Below are 16,938 nucleotides of genomic sequence, written 5' to 3' on the forward strand. Positions count from 1 at the left end.
TATTTTAGTGGATAGAGGAGTATGAATAGGGAGATGCTAAACCTGTGGGCTCTCATTAGCCAAATCTTATATGGCAGTCATAGCTTATTCATATGTGTTTTTAAAAAACCAGTTCATAAGAGCTGGTGTTTTATGCTGAGAGAAAATATAGCCTGTGGTGAATCCTGCTACTTAACCAGCAGAGTTTTTAAAATTCAGTTTCATTAGTTTATTGTCTGTAGGGTATATAATTATGATGTATGTGATTCTATTTTTGTGTGTATGCAGTCCTGAGACTTGAACTGAGGACCCGGAAACTGTACCTGAGCTTCTATGCTCAGGATAGCATGTTACCACTTGTAACACTTAACACTTTTCAGTAGTTACTTGCAGAAATTTTGCGGAAAAATGTCTCATGGACTCTCCTGCCTAGACTGGCTTTGAACCATGATCCTCTCAGACCTCAGCTTCCTGAATAGCTAACACTTTAGGCATGAGGTTCCAGTGTCTGATGGTGGCTATCATTTTTAAGAGGCCAGAGACCACTTGGAGAATATGAAAGAGCATTTTCCCAACATCAGCTTTTATATGCAGCTTCCCAAGATTCATATCTGCCCTAAAAGATGTTGCTTTCTCCGTTTGTAACAAAGTTACAAATATTCCTTCTAATATACAATAAATATTCTCTAAGCCATTCCAAAGACAGAGGTACTGTGTTGTAACTATAGAACATTTTGCTCTAGAAAAGAAGTCCTACAAACTGCCATGAGCCCCTCACTCCAGGAAACCATGTGGGGTGGTGACAGGAATCACCTACTGTGAAGTTCTGATAGCAAGAGCTTCCTGTACCGAGCAAGTGGAACTGCTTCCAGTTATCTAAGACAATTCATGTGGAGCCAGCTACCGTACCCGTTTAATTGTTCAGCATTTCCATGTTCAGGAACTCCTCCCCAGTAACTGGCTGCCAGTGGCGTCACTGCCATTCTGAATCATGCAAATGAGGATGTCATATCCTCTGACTCAGGAGGCTTTATTTCATTGAAAATTATTTTAAGAATTACAGGGAGGTGGTTTTTGCTTAGCTCTGACTCTCCAGATACATCATTTTTTTCCCCTGTTCTCCACAGGGTTGCAGCTAAGGTAGTGGGATTCTGGGAAAGATACAAACAAGATTCTCACATCTGAGTTGGAGAGTGAAATTGGTCAATGCTAAGAGACCGTGGTCCTCCATCCTTGCCAAATTTGGTGTAGCAGCAAGTAGTACATTTCCATGTATGTACTTTTCTCCCTATTTCCCCCAAGGAAAGGGCGAGTCAGGATATGCACACATAGCATGTAGACTGAAATAGCGCTCATTTAAGTAGCTCAATGATGAAAGCCTCTGGCTTTGTTGTTTCTAAGCTGCCATAACTAGCATCTATTCTGCACTGCTCCATCAGTTGTTTTAGGGAGAGCAACCTCTGTGGATTATTATACTCTGCATCAAAAGGAAACATATATACATATGTGTGTGTGTGTGTGTGTGTGTGTGTGTGTATGAAAACAGATACCAAAATCCTTGACAGGCGAGCTCCATGACTTAGTGGTTGTGTAAGCTTAGCCAGTTTACTGAATCTGCCTGAGCCTCAATGTGCATTTACCAAGTGAATTGATACCAGTATATCCATCATAGCTTTATTATGATTAAATGTCAGGAGATTGACACTCTCATTTGCATATGAGAAAAGAGTCAACCCCCTCCATAATTAAATTAGAGATTCAGGATTCAATTCCAGCATTAGGACAATCATAAAACTGATGTCTCATGCTACTTACTGGGTGCATGTGGCCTGCCTAAAAAATGAAGTTTTTATAGGATTTGAATCTAAATTTAAATAGCTACAGAGGCTAGAGATTACCATACTGAATGCCACAGCCTACGCAATGCAACCACGTTGCATTACTTTACTAAAGAAGCTAATTATACTAAAGAAACCAGTGGAAATCCTTATCCATATATTCTTCTTCCAAACTTGTCTACATAGGTGTCAGCTCCTATATTTAGGACTTGATTACTATGTTTTCTGCTCACTAAGCAGAAGGACTCTTAGTCTTTTATGATATGCTGATTACCTTCAATAAAAGGAGAATTTATCTCCAAAGACCTCCACCAATCATGTCTCATTACTTAACTGTACAAGCGTACTCCCAGGACTTACTGCTGTGTTTGTTTGATGTCAGACACTATCATTCAAGTACAGGCCATAGACGGACAGTTTCCTGAACACCAGGCCTTTGGATAGAGCAGGAGTTCTATCTTTATCTCTTTTGTAAAATTAGAAATATTTAATCTTGTCCTAACTAAAAGTAGGAAACCTTGAGCCAGACACAGGTGGCTCACACATCTTAATTACTCAAAAGACTTAGATCTGGCCTGAGGATCCCAGTTCAAAGCCAGTCCAAGCAGGAAAGTCCATGAGACTCTTTATCTCCAATCAACCACCAGAGAACCAGAAGTGGAGTTGTGGCTCAAGTGGTAGAGTGCTAGCCTTGAGCTGAAGAGCTGAGGGACAGTGCCCAGGCCCAGAGTTCAGGCCCCACAACCAACAAGAAAGAAAGAAAGGAAGGAAGGAAGAAAGAAAGGAAGAAAGAAAGAAAGAAAGGAAGGAAGAAAGAAAGGAAGAAAGAAAGAAAGAAAGAAAGAAAGAAAGAAAGAAAGAAAGAAAGAAAGAAAGAAAGAAAGAAAGAAAGAAAGAAAGAGAAAGGAAGAAAGAGAAAGGAAGAAAGAGAAAGGAAGGAAGGAAGGAAGGAAGGAAGGAAGGAAGGAAGGAAGGAAGGAAGGAAGGAAGGAAGGAAGGGAAGATAAAAGGAAGGAAGGAAGGAAGATAAAAGGAAGGAAGTCTTGAACAAGAAGAAGATCAGACATTGTCACACTTTCCATGTGACACCAAAGTTGGCTTGCTTTTGATTTACCAAACTAGATCCTTACTTTTGCTTTTGTTTCATGAAATAACCCTTCACTCTGAGCATGACTGCCTTACTGCAAGTGTCTAGCTCTCTACTCCCCCCACCAACTTCCACCCTCTCACACACCCTGTCATTGTCAGGTGGAACCTATCCAATTTCACAGTCTCAGAAAATGACTCTATATAGGCTCTTACTTTCTTTTTCTTCTGAGTTAAATAGATACTGCACTCAATAAAATTTAACTTGAATGATACAATGTGCATGTTGGTCTATCATTTGTTCAATTATCTCTGCTATGATGTTTTATCCAAACAAGAACTGTCCCCCTGGGCTGGGAAGGTGGCTCAGTGGTAGAGCGCTTGCCTTGCATGCCGGAGACCCTGGGTTCGATTCTTCAGCACCACATAAGCAAAAAGAAAAAAGCCGAAAGTGGTGCTGTGGCTCAGGTGGTAGAGCGCTAGCCTTGAGCTGAAGAGCTGAGGGATAGTGCCCAGGCCCAGAGTTCAGGCCCCACGACCGGACCCAAAAACAAACAAACAAACAAAAAGAACTGTCCCCCTTGTAAATAAGTCACTTTTACCTCAGTCCTTAGTGTATTATAACTTCATACTCAGCATTTTAATCACTACCATGGATCTTTTTGCTAAAAAAGCAACATGAGAGACTCCCCACAAATAAACTGGAAACCTCCAACAAACTTTTAAAATATGACATCATGATCATTTAATAATTTCTAAAAGTGAAGCCAGTGGCAAATCCACACGTTTCAGCTTGGGCTGTGTGGCTGGGAGATTCATGTATCAATCTCCTGCTAAGTCATTTCCTTTCTTTGTTTCCAGACTGGACTTCTAAGCAGAATATTGATATCTTTTTCAGTATATTCACTGACTCACCCTTCCCACAATGTTGTGGGTAAGGTGGCTACGTGTGTTTTCTGGTGATCTTATTCTTGTTCACACACACACACACACACACACACACACACACACACACACACACACACACACACACGGTGATCCTGAAAGATTTTAATTTCTCTTATTTTATTGGGTTTTTCCTCTCCCCTTTATTCCTATCTATGTGTTCATGGGTTATCACTTGCATAATTTATATAACACTAAATCAAATGACCTAGAAACAATAACAGATAGAAAAGCAAGTGGAAGATATAGTAGTCTAACCTAAAGAAATGACATCAATGGACAACAGAAGAACTACTTAGAAAATTTTAATTGGTAAAAAGGCATTTTAACTCATATCAATGATTATATGAGAAAGAAGAAATATCTCATTTGAACAAAGCAAATTAGAAATAACTAAATATTTGGTGTTTCCTGATTTTTCTTTTTCCTAATTTTTCTTTACAGTATAATGACTGCTAAATGGCGAAGTCTTATGCTAGAACCATGGAATTCACCAAGAAAGTGTAAAATGATATAGATTCATTTAATTTAAAATATATTAATTCAATATTCCTAATTCTATTGTCAAGTAATGACCTTACCCTCAAGAAATTCATAGGTCTTCAGTTGAGGAAACGAAGTGCACATGAAAGCAGACAATAAAAGAAAATAGTAATTAATTAAAATCAATATATATGTAATAAAGTGATAGAAAGCAGATAAGTTTAGAAAAGCTAAGGAAGTAAGCCTCCATGGCAGGGTAAAAGTACTATCATCAAAAAGCTTTATAAATATTAATGGATTCCATCAATTTATCTAACTATGATCTATAGGACTAGTAGACATAATTTTAAATGTCTTGTTTTCAACACTCCATTGTTAGAAGAATTAAGGAAATAGCTGTTCCAATCATGTTGTCTATGCTGTGATTCAGATGAGAAGCCCTGATTAAACAGGTTTACACATTATTTACTGGGCTAAGAACTCCAATTGTTAATATCTGTCAAAACTTGCCTAAAAGCCAGCCAAAAACTCACCACAAACAAAGGTATGCTAGGATCAAAGCCAGAGCAATGTATTAGGAAAACATCAGGGATCTGCGAAGGGCATGGCAGGGGAAAACCAACTGTGGCTGAGAGGCAAGATCCTATTCGAAGACTAAAGCCTGGGAAAATTCACTCCATTTTAGAGGAGACAACTAAGTCTGGAAGGAATCTCAATCTCTGGTACATGGTAAATATTAACATTTAAATGAATAAGTATAGATGAATGTAAATCAGCAATAGGGAAGAGAGTTAAGTTGTCCTTCTATGAGGGCAAGAAATAGAAAATTAAGAGTGCCAGAAATAAGCAGGATGCATTTCCTTCCAACTGTCTATGAAAACCACTGCTCTAGAAAGAAACAGCCACAATGGAGATCCAAAATCTTTAGAATAGATGTGATTGTAGGAGTCCTTCAAAGAGACCTGGAGTCCCTTTGTCAGGGGAGAGGCCTCACATACCTCCTAATTCTTCAGGTATCAAGCAGTGGAACTGTTTGATAATTGTGTTTGGAAGGATCCAGTCAACTTGAAGATCCTGAAATGACTGGAAAAGGGTTAAAGTGAAATCAAGCTTATAACAAACCAATGGAAACATCTCTACTCTAAATGTTATTTATTTGTCTTTGTAGTCCCTAAGTTTTTTATAAACCTAGCTACCCAGAAAGTTTCCTCCCACCATTACAGGGACTTCAACATGAGTATTTTATCAGAATTCAAAATCAAATCCAATCACCCAGCAATTGGCACTCATCAGATGTTTCTCTCACCTGTTCCAGGTGTACGAAGGAATGCGATCCTCTAGCACACTGGCCTTCTGTTCTGGTTATGTCCATCTCTAAATGGCATGTCAACTTCTGCCTTATACTCCTGTCAGAACTATTGGAGGCCATGCTGTTATACACAGCCACCACAGTGCCTAGTGTAGCTAGTGTTCTAGGGCAATGTGAGGGAGAAGTTAACTGGTGCTAAAATCATTATCCTCTATCTCCAAACAATATAAACTTTACTAAAAATGCAACAGTGTAATGTGCCTTTCCAGACGAAAACCATCTACTGTCTTATTGTTGTATTGTCTTGCTTATACTGATATATATGTGGCAACAGAGGAAAACCTTCCTCCTCCCTCCAATTTCAGCCCAAATAGAAGATATCAGGATCCATGTAATTAAAGTGCTATCCTCTCCTTCAAATACAATGCCAGTGGAGAAACCATGTCTTCTGCGCACGTTGGATCCTTAAAGGCAGAAGTCCTGACAAGAGTAGTGATGCAATCCCCAAATAGCTTTTTTGTATTTAAGATACCAGCTGTGACACGTTCCTAATGAAATTGGAATTAACCTCCATTATACCTGTACAGCAAGGTGGAAAGACATGAGGCTAAATTACTGGAAGTCTCCTTATCCAGAGCATCCCTATATAAAAGCTCTTTTATTACTATGAAGCCTCTAGGGCAGGTGGAAACAAAACAAAACACAACCAAGTTTTAGTATTTTACAAACACTGATTGACAGGAAAAGAGACATTTACTTCACTTACAAAAAAACAATGCTTTTCACACACAAGTGATGCAAAGAGCTACAGATTACCCAGCTTCATGAATTCCTCTCTCCCTGTCTGTCTCTGTCTTTTCTTTCTCTCTCACCTTTCTTCCTTTGATCAAGACAGCTGTCAAGAAATAAAGAGAGGAAGGAAGGAAGGAGGGAAGGAAGGAAGAAAGGAAGGAAGGAAGGAAGGAAGGAAGGAAGGAAGGAAGGAAGGAAGGAAGGAAGGAAGGAAGGAAGGCAGGCAGGCAGGCAGGCAGGCAGGCAGGGAGGGAGGGAGGGAGGGAGGGAGGGAAAGAAGGAAGGAAAGAAGAAAGGAAGGAAGGAAGGAAGGAAGGAAGGAAGGAAGGAAGGAAGGAAGGAAGGAAGGAAGGAAGGAAGGAAGGTGCACCAACTCAACAAAGGTTGAGCATGCACTCATGTGAGAGCTCTGCCTTTATGTATCTTTTATTCTCAGACTATTGGATGGTTCCATCCATATTCAAAGAAGGTCTTCCTTGCTTAATTCTACATGTCAGTTATCTCTGGAAACATCCTCCAAGTTACATATTTTACCAATATTCTAGGTGTCTCAATACAAAGAAGTTGATAATCAAAATTAAACCAGCACAAGTATTAGCCATCCATGTAACAGCAAAAGGAACTATCTGGCTAACCACTGGGAGTTGAAGACTACTTTTGGGAAAGCAAAGCTAGAGGTTTGGAAGTTTGGGGCATATAAATGAGAGTTCAATCCATGTGATTGGTGAATAGATGAATTTACTTAGAAGATGAAGGGAACCTTAAGAAACAGCATTAGGAGGCAGAGTCTAGAGAAGACAAAGAACAGTCTTAGGAAATGATTTTACTTTAAGAGACGAACAAGGGTAGAAGAGGTGTGTACAGACAATAGGATGGAAGGTCAGAGGAGAATCTTATGCCAGAAGTAATTGCAGAGTAACAGAAGCAGGGAATCAAGAATGTCAAAAATACTTTCAAGACGGGAATAGACTCTACAAGGAATTATATAATTATTTTTAATTCTGTTTAGGAGACTAGTTAGAAGTACATTGCTATTCTAAAATAAGTATAAATTTTGTCGGTCAAAATTAATCATTTTTTACATCAATAAAATATTTCACCCCTTATATATCAATACTAATTAGGCCCAACTACTCATATTTCATACAAGTTGAAAATCAAGGAGGGAGAAAAGTAAACAAATACAGTCACTACATTCAATGTACAACATGTAAAAACTGAACTCTGTTACTTGAGGGTAGGAATAGGATGAAGAAAGGGAGAGAATGATAGAATCGATGACATTGACCAAGATGCATTGCGTTCATAATCTGACTTCTGAAACTGAAACCCCTTTGTACAACCATTTCATAACAACAAATAAATATCTAAAATCATAATAATACAGCCACTTAATAAGTATCAACATGACTGTACTTTTGAATTTAGCCATAACAAAAATCAATCAGAAGAGTGACTTAGAAGAAAAAGTATAAAAATTATTTTTTGTTGAATTATGCTTTTAAGAAAAAATAGTAGATTAAAATAGGGTACTTTGGACAAAAAAGAAAGTGTTATAATTTTCCTAAACATACAATTGTTATATACAAGTTCTTTCATTTTTAGCCGTTGGGACTCAAATGTGGGGTTTTTCAATTACAAGTTACAGTCTGAGCCTAGTCAACATAAATATCTGTCACAGCCATAAATTTCATTTTTGTCTCCACTGTGTGATTACTAAGTGATGCAGTATCTTGTATATCAGTACAGAGAGCACTGTAGTGCTTTTTCAAATCTTGATCACCTATATCCATCATCCTAGATGTTCTCTCAAACTCCTCCAATGAGGAAGAAGGGGAAAGCTCATGTATCGCTGTGAAGCAAGATAAGCCTATTTTCAAGAGGCAAAGACTTCATTATCAGAAGGACCTAGGTTCAAATCCTTGCTGTCCGACTTGATCATTATGTAACTCTTTATATACCACATATATATATATATATATATATATACCTTTATATAATTCATTATATACCTCTCTGAGCCATAGGTTATCTAGTGGAAACTGAGAAAACTCATATCTCAGACTGATTTTAGCTATATTTGTGAGATTTCTAGCAGAAGTACTCACCAAGTACTGCCTTTTATTACATTCCATTTTGAGTGATATAGAGGGATAAACATTTTTGCTGATACCTTTTCCTTATATTCAACAATCTATTCAAATGTGTTCAAATATGTATGTTTTCATATAGCTAATATTTAAAAAAAACAGCGATAGCAATTTCCAGATTTAAATGACCGCTTTCTATATCATTCTTAAGTAGAAGGCTCTTCTGTATATAAAGACAAAACAGATGGAAAAGACAAAAACCCAAGGTATATATAAGTTATATAATCTGCTAATGGTTCATGGGAAATTAACTATCCTCCCCCCACCAAAAAGCAGAAATCTTTACTATATCTAAATTAAGTCAAGGGGTGACTTCAGGATAAATCAGCTTTCTCTACAACAAAGATCTAAGCCCTAGGTTGACAACTCTAATAATGTGGCTTCATGTCAGAGGATAAAAATCCTAACTCAATTATCTTACCAAAAAACAAATTTGTTGACATGGGAAGGCTACCACAACACTAAGAAAATTATAACTGTGGTAACCAGACAAGAAAAAAACAGCCAAAAGTCAATATACTTAAGATCTATTCTTTCATAACGGGAATGGTTATTCTTTTACTTAGAAAAAGCATATTGCAGTTTTTAAATGTTTGTGTGTCTCATCCGTCCATATTTATGATACAATATCAAAAAATGCAGAAACCCCAACTTTCAAGGTTGCCAACCACAAAAAAATTGCTTAGCACAACCATTATCTTCTTTAACCATAAATGAACTTATCTTAAGTCAAGCTTTCCAGATACACCTGGATAGAAACATCTCTTTTTCCTGGGGCTATTGATTATAAAACATGCAAATTGGAAGGAGAAAAAAAGAAAAAATATGCAAGTTAATTAAATTAACTCCAAAAGTACCACAAATTTTGTATAAATGGGAACTGCAGGTAATGGATTTTCTTGAATAGTACCTCTTGGTTAGGACAAATCATTTCTCTGTGTGGAAAAAAAAAGTCCTAGAAATACTGAGATGCCTATAATTATGTCTATGACTACAAACTTTAAGAGTACATGCCAAATATAGGTACACCATTTTCACTAATTTCAGCACAATATTTGATTTTAACACCAAAATAATAGGCTTTATGGGAAAAAAAACATATCAAAGGCCTACTATTCAAAACCCAAACAATCTTATAATCAGAGTACTAATAAAAGAATAACTGCAACCTCTAGGGATATTGAATAGACAGGCAGGCAGCTCACTTTGGCTACAGACCGTCTAAAAGGATATTTAAAAAACACCCCCAAATAATAGAATGCACAAGTTGGCTTGTGCATTCCAAGAAATCAGTTGTAGTACTTTGTCCCAAATTGATAATCAACTTCTCTACTGTGCAATTTTCAAAATTATATCTTTGCAAATTTCAAAATTATATCTTTTTTCCCAGAGTTCAAGGCTTGTTACAGGCAAAAATAAAATAAAAGTAACATTCGCTGTTTTCATTGGTACATGGAAGCCATATTGAAAAGTGACTGCTGGCAGCATCTTTGAATCTTGTATTCTCGATACTTTTATTAGAAATTTAGATAGAGGGACTGAGGATGTAACTTATGGCTATAGCACTTGGTCTACTATGCACAAAGATTTGGGGTTATTTAGTATTTATTTATTATTTAGAGTTTTAGTAAGTACTTTGGCAGTATCTGTCCATTTGTAGATTGCCAGCAATCGCTATCACTGTCTGAGACAGTTTAAAAAGTCCCAGAATCCTTTCTTCTTCTCCTCTTCCTGAGCACAGTCCCCTCCCCCTACTGCAGTCCTCAACCTCTCATAGTCTATTTCTCTCCTCTCCCATCCCCCCTTTTTGATTGTTGTCTATGGTTGAGTTTCTCTGTGTTACTTTTACATATACTTGTGATGTGTTATTCATTCTCAAGACATTTATTATTTCTTTGTCTTATAACCATTCAAAATCTCCTCTACTCCATGATTTGAGAGCACACAATATTCAACTGGAGAAAAGTGTAAGAGGCTCAAGGACCCGGACCTCTAAAAGAGACGAATGATGGCTGGCACAACTAAATTGAAGTTGTGTCCCGAGCTCTCTCCACACTTACTTTAAAGTAGCCTAAGTGTTTCTCAGTACATAGTGAACCATACCTAACTTCATGTCTAAACACACTGCAATCTACTCTCCTACAAATAGCTGTTTCTCACAAAATCACAAGTAGTCAGCTCAAATCAAGGCAAATCAGGCTGTCTGTACCTCAATTCCACCTTTTTTGGTAAGTCCTTCTTAAAAAAAATTTTTTTATTGTAAAGATATTGTACCAAGGGGTTGCAGTTACATGAGCAAGGTAATGAGTCCATTTCCTATAAAGCATTGTTACCCCTCCTTTGTTTTCCCCTACCATCTCTTCCCTTCCCACCTTCCAACTTCTCCCACCTCCTCCCCCTCCCCCCACACCGCCACCCAAAGTTGTAAAGTTGGTTTTCAACATAGCGTCTTGTACTTCTCATTGTTACAGGGTCAACCTGTATCTTTGTTTCAGCATTTTGTTATTTCCCTTCCCCTCCCCAAATTAGAAAGATGTATATACAAAGATATAGAGCACCAGAATCACATACAGTGACAACAGGGGTTGTACCATGGGGGAAGAACACACAAAATGAAAAAAATCATATAGTATATTAAAATTTTCCATTTTACATGACAATTTTTCTCTAGCTGTAAATGCACCCTGCCCATAGGGTGATAGTGATCTGAATCATTTCTGATCTGATATGTTGCCCACTTCTAGAATCAAATAGAGCTAAGTAAGTGTTGTGGTATTCTCTCTTGACAGGGAATGTGATTTTATAGCAAAACTCGGATTTGAAGTTGAGGACTTGTACTTGCTAGGCAGATGCTCTATCACTTTTACTTTCCTTATATTTTAGATAGAGTTTTGCATTTCTGGCAAGGATTGGTTTTAGACCAGGACCCTCAAGCCTATGTTTTTGAAGTAGACTAGATCGCAGGCTCAGGCCACCATCCCTAGCTTGCTGGGTTAATATGAGGACCTCTCTTTTGGCCTGAGCTGGCCTCTAACCACAACCCTCTCAATTTCTGCCTAGTTGTGATACAGACCTGATCCACTAGGCTCAGCCATGAAAGCTGGTTCCATAAAGGTAAATGTGCACTTCAAACTGCATTCACCTGTCATATGATAAAAGAAAATGCAGCTGCCAAAGAGAAAGAATGGATGTGAGACAATGCCACCAAGAGCTCTAGGCCCCCAGGAGGCCATCAGGATCCACCCACTTTCATCCTTCAGGCTCTCTCTTCACCCTGTGGCTGTCCCAGTACAGGAGAAAGCAGCTGATAAAACCAACAGTGACTTGTAGAGTCCAAGCCCAGTACAAGGAAGCCAACTAGCAGGATGGGGTCAGGTTCAGAAATTAAGTCTAACACACAATTTTGTTCCTCCATTTTCTTTTTTTTCTTGCTCACTTTTTCTAGTTTTTTTTTTTTTTTTTTTTTTTTTTTTTGTCAGTCATGGAGCTTGAACTCTGGACCTGGGTGCTGTCCCTCAGCTCTTCAGCTCAAGGCTAGCGCTATATCACTTGAGCCACAACTCCACTTCCAGTTTTCTGGTGGTTTATTGGAGATAAGAGTTTCACAGACTTTCCTGCCTGGGCTGGCTTTGAACCACGATCCTCAGATCTCAGCCTCCTGAGTAGCTAGGATTACAGATGTGAGCCACCAGTGCCTGGCTTTTTTTCTAGGTTTGATCTCACCTGGTCACTAGGAGAAGAAGCAAACCAGCAAGAATCATACCTCTGAAAAACTTCCATGTCTAATTCCCTGTTCACTGATCAATAATTTCTCAGATGTCATTTAACTTCAGCTGGAATGTTAATTTCAGTTTCAGGGCAGCAAAGGAAGAAAAGAAGAAAATACACAAAGGATAATTTGATTGAACAAATTGAAGATCAGAATTAAACGGTTACTGTCTTTTGAAAAAGACACTGATGAGAGTGACAAAATTGATGACTAAAAGAGAAATAGAGCAAGTATCTGGACACTGACAAGAACCTATGGAAAACACACACCTGTCCAGCAGGGGCAGCAGCTACCCAGAAGCAATAAACACTAGTGTGCTAATGTGAGTCTAGTGTTCCGAGATCTAAAATGTTGAGAGGCTCCAGAAATCTGGAGTTTTATGTGAGAGCTTCCTATTTCAAAAACACTGGCTCAAAATGATTTTCAACATTGTATAAGCCAAGTAAAACACTGCTGTGGGATAGATCCAACCAGTGGGCCTTGGTTTAGGACTTTGTTCAGCATGTGGACAAAAGGTAGATTTATAGAAATAATATATGGGTGCTATCTCAGACCCAAAAGGAGCCCCTCATATGGCACATGGGAAAGAAGAGAACATGATAACCTTAATTGAAAGCAGTGTCAAGAGAGACCCCCCCTCTCATTATTGTCATGGATAACGGATAACATTAAGACAAAGTCACCCTAACCAGATGTTGTTGGCCTCTAGCATAATCACTCACTTGAATGATTTTGAGGGAAATAAGCTATATAAATCAAGCTTATAGTCATTATCCTGTGGGTTTGGCTTTTACTTCAAGAGAGTTGGCATTTAGTTTTACTCTGAAAGCAAGACTCCAATTTATATATCACTTTTGGTAACATGGCCATTTAAACAATATTTACTCTGTCAAACCATGAAAACTGGATATCTTCCATACTCTGATATCTTCTACACTTTCTGCTCAGTGCCTTATAATTTTCATTGTAGCCAGCTTTAACAGGTTTGATTGAGGAGACTTAAGTATCTTTGTTTTTGGCTATTGTGAATGAGGTTCTTTCCTGGCTTCCTTTCCCTAGGGTTTGTTGTTAGTATATTAAAAAGAAGTTAATGACTACTGAATTTTCATTTTGTATCCTACATTTTATCATCTAAGTGTTTTCTGGGGGAGTCTTCAAGATCATTTACATATAGGATCATATCATATACAAATGGGGATAATTTCACCTTTTCTTTTCTTATTTGTGCCTCTTTAATTTTTTCTCTTGCCTTATAACTCTAGCTAAGTACTCAAGTACCATATTGAACTAATCATGGTGATGGAAACATTGACTTATTCCTACTTTTAAAGGAAGTGATTTCAGTTTCTCCTCATCTGTTAGAGTGGTATCTATAGAACTGTAATTTATAGCCTTGATTATATTGAGATAAAATCCTTGTTCCTTGTTCCTTCAGATGGAATGTTGTCAAAGGGCTTTTCTGCATCTGTTAAGATTATTATATAAATCTTGTCCTTGCTTCTGTTTATATAGTCTGTTATACTCTTCAACATTTAGTCAATCATGTTTGCATTTCTGGAATGAATCCAGTTTGGTCATGATCTTTTTAATACACTGAAAACACAAAAGACCAAAGAAATTCTAGGCAAAAAGAATAATATTAGATGTATCACTATACATTCTTTGAAACCACATTACAGAGCCACTGTAACAAAAACACCTTGATACAGATACAAAAGCAGACACATGGATCCATGAAAAGTTAGATGACCCAGAAATAAGCCTAAGCAGTTAAAACCTTCTAATTCTAGACAAAGGTACTAAAAACATACCTTTCCAAAAAGACAGCCTTTATCAAATGGTGCTAAGGAAATTGGATATCCACATGTAGGAGATTAAAACCCCATCCCTCCCATCTCTACAAAAATCACTTCAAAATATATCAAAAACCTTATTATGACACTTGAAACTTTGAAACTACTAGAAGATTCTAGAAGATTTCAAGATGTAGGTACAGACAACAACCTTCTCCATAGTTCAGGCAAAAAATTAAGAAGGTCAAAAGCTATGTATATATAAGATGATGCTAAGTGAAATGACCCCCAAAATAGGGACACAAGAGGTTTTTTCTTTGTCACTGTTGTTTTTAATGTACTATGTGATTTTTTTGTTTCTTTAATATGTTCTTCCCCCATGGTATAACCCCTATTGTCACTGTCTTTGAGTCCAGTGCCCTGCATCTTGTATATATATTTTTCTAATTTGGGGAAGGGAAGGGAAATAACAAAATGTTGAAACAAGGATACAGGTTGACCCATTATAACAATGAGATGTACAAGACACTGTGTTGAAAACAAACTTTACAGCTTCAGGGTGGGTGGGGGGAGGGAGGAGTTGGAAAGGTGGGGAGGAAAAGGATGTAGGGGGAAAATGCTTGATAGGAAATGTACTCATTACCTTATTCATGTAACTGTAACCCCTCTTTACAGTATCTTTACAAGAAAAAAAGAAACTTTTGCACAGCAAAAATAAAAAATGAACAAAGAAGTCCGTTTACAGAATGTTGAAAAATCTTGACATTTACCCAACAAGACATTAATATCTAGGACAAAAAAAATGAACAGCATAAAAGCACTATTGTAATCAAGAAATGGAGAAGAAATGGAACAGAATTTTTTCAAAAGAATAAGTACAAATAGCCAATAAATATATGAAAAGGCATTCAACACACTTAGTCATAGGAGAAATACAAATTATAAGTAAGGGCTGGGAAGGTGGCTCAGTGGTAGAGCACTTGTCTTGCATGCTTAAGGCCCTGGGTTCGGTTCCTCAGCACCACATAAGCAAAAAGAATAAAACCGGAAGTGGCACTGTGGCTCAAGTGGTAGAGCACTAGCCTTGAGCTGAAGAGCTGAGGGACAGCGCCCAGACCCAGAGTTCAGGCCCACAACTGGACCCCCCCCAAAAAAAACAAATTATAAGTAAATTGAGATTCCATCTTATTTAGAAGTAGCTATCATCAGGGAAACCAAAACAGCTGGGTACCGGTGGCTCATGCCTGCATCCTAGCTACTCAAGAGGTTGAGTTATGAGGATCATAGTTCAAAGCCAGCCTACACAGAAAAGTCCATGAGACTCATCTCCAATTAACCACAGAAAAAGTCAAAAGTGGTGCTGTAGCTCAAGTGGTATAGTGTTAGCCTTGAGTAAAAGGAGCTCAGGGACAGCATCCAGGCCCAGAGTTCAAGCCCCCGGATTGGCAAAAGAAAAAAAAAAGAACAAAAAAGCAATCTAAAACAAAAAATAAAGGTGAGAATTCCAGGGAAGAAAAATGAAATTGGTCTATGCTGGTAGAAATTAGTCAAGCCACTATGGAAATTGGTATAAAGGTTCCTTAAAAAGTTGAAAATAATACTACATCTGCAGTACTACATCTGGATATACAGTTCACAGAATCAAAGCCTATTGTGCAGATACCTGTGTATCCATGTCACCATCACAACAGCAAAATTATGTAATTGGCCTAGCTGTCCATCAATTGATGAATAAGTAAAAGGAATGTGACATATATACAGAAGAGTTTTACTGGTATTTATATACAAGAATGGCATTGTGTTATTTTCAGGAGACTAGAACTTTGAGATCATCATGTTAAATGAAATAAGCCAATCCAACAAAGACAAATATCACATACTTTCTCTCCTTTATGGCATCTGGGGTAAGGGGAGAGTAGGTAAGAAATAAAAGTAACAGGAGTCTAATAGGAATACAAAAAGCAAAAGGGGAAAACAGGAGGGGAGGGGGAAAAGAGTAATAGAGACATGGAATATGATCAAAGAACATTAGAAGCAAGTATGGAAATGTCAAAATCAAACCTGCTACTTTGTGTAATTAATAATGAAAAGGTTTTATATGTGTTGATATTTGTTGAACCTTCTGCGTGTTTTGGGGTGCTTGATTCTTTTATTCATGTGACTATTAAAAAGGCTTTTCCCACATGAAAGCTTTGTGCAGATTTCTAAACCACATGGAATAGACATTATGACTTGTATGCAAAAGACTTGTGGTTTTTGCAAAACCATTATAATTTCTCTCTTGGAACAGATGAAGCCATAAGTAAATATATGTGTATGCCTCATATAAGTTGTGTCATATGTTCTTGACAATTCCACTCACTCTTACGTCTGAAATTCAAACAATGGGTTTCATTAAAATCCAGTATTTCTCTCTTTTCTTTCCTCCTCCTCCAAGCTCATTATATATACTACTATCAACTATTTGTATTACAGTTTATTTTTATAAAGTAGGGATACATTACAGACATCTCTGTACTGTAGGAGCATGATGTTTTCCTCACAAAACTTTGTAACTTGTATAACTGGAGAAAAGGCATTCATCTACTAACAATCTACAAGCCACATATTTGAGTCTTTATTGCACTTGGAATGAGCCCTACATTTGTACTTCATTGTAGAAAATCCTACATGCTTCAATCTCTAAAAATAATCATTTCACATGATAAAATGCTCACAAATAACAATAATGTAGATCTTTCCATTAGAATAGCATTTACTAGTATTAAATGCAAATATCTGATACCCAAAAGGA

This window comes from Dipodomys merriami, unplaced genomic scaffold, assembly GCF_024711535.1.
Source record: "Dipodomys merriami isolate MVZ:Mamm:240054 unplaced genomic scaffold, mDipMer1.0.p SCAF_2, whole genome shotgun sequence".
Taxonomy (NCBI): domain Eukaryota; kingdom Metazoa; phylum Chordata; class Mammalia; order Rodentia; family Heteromyidae; genus Dipodomys; species Dipodomys merriami.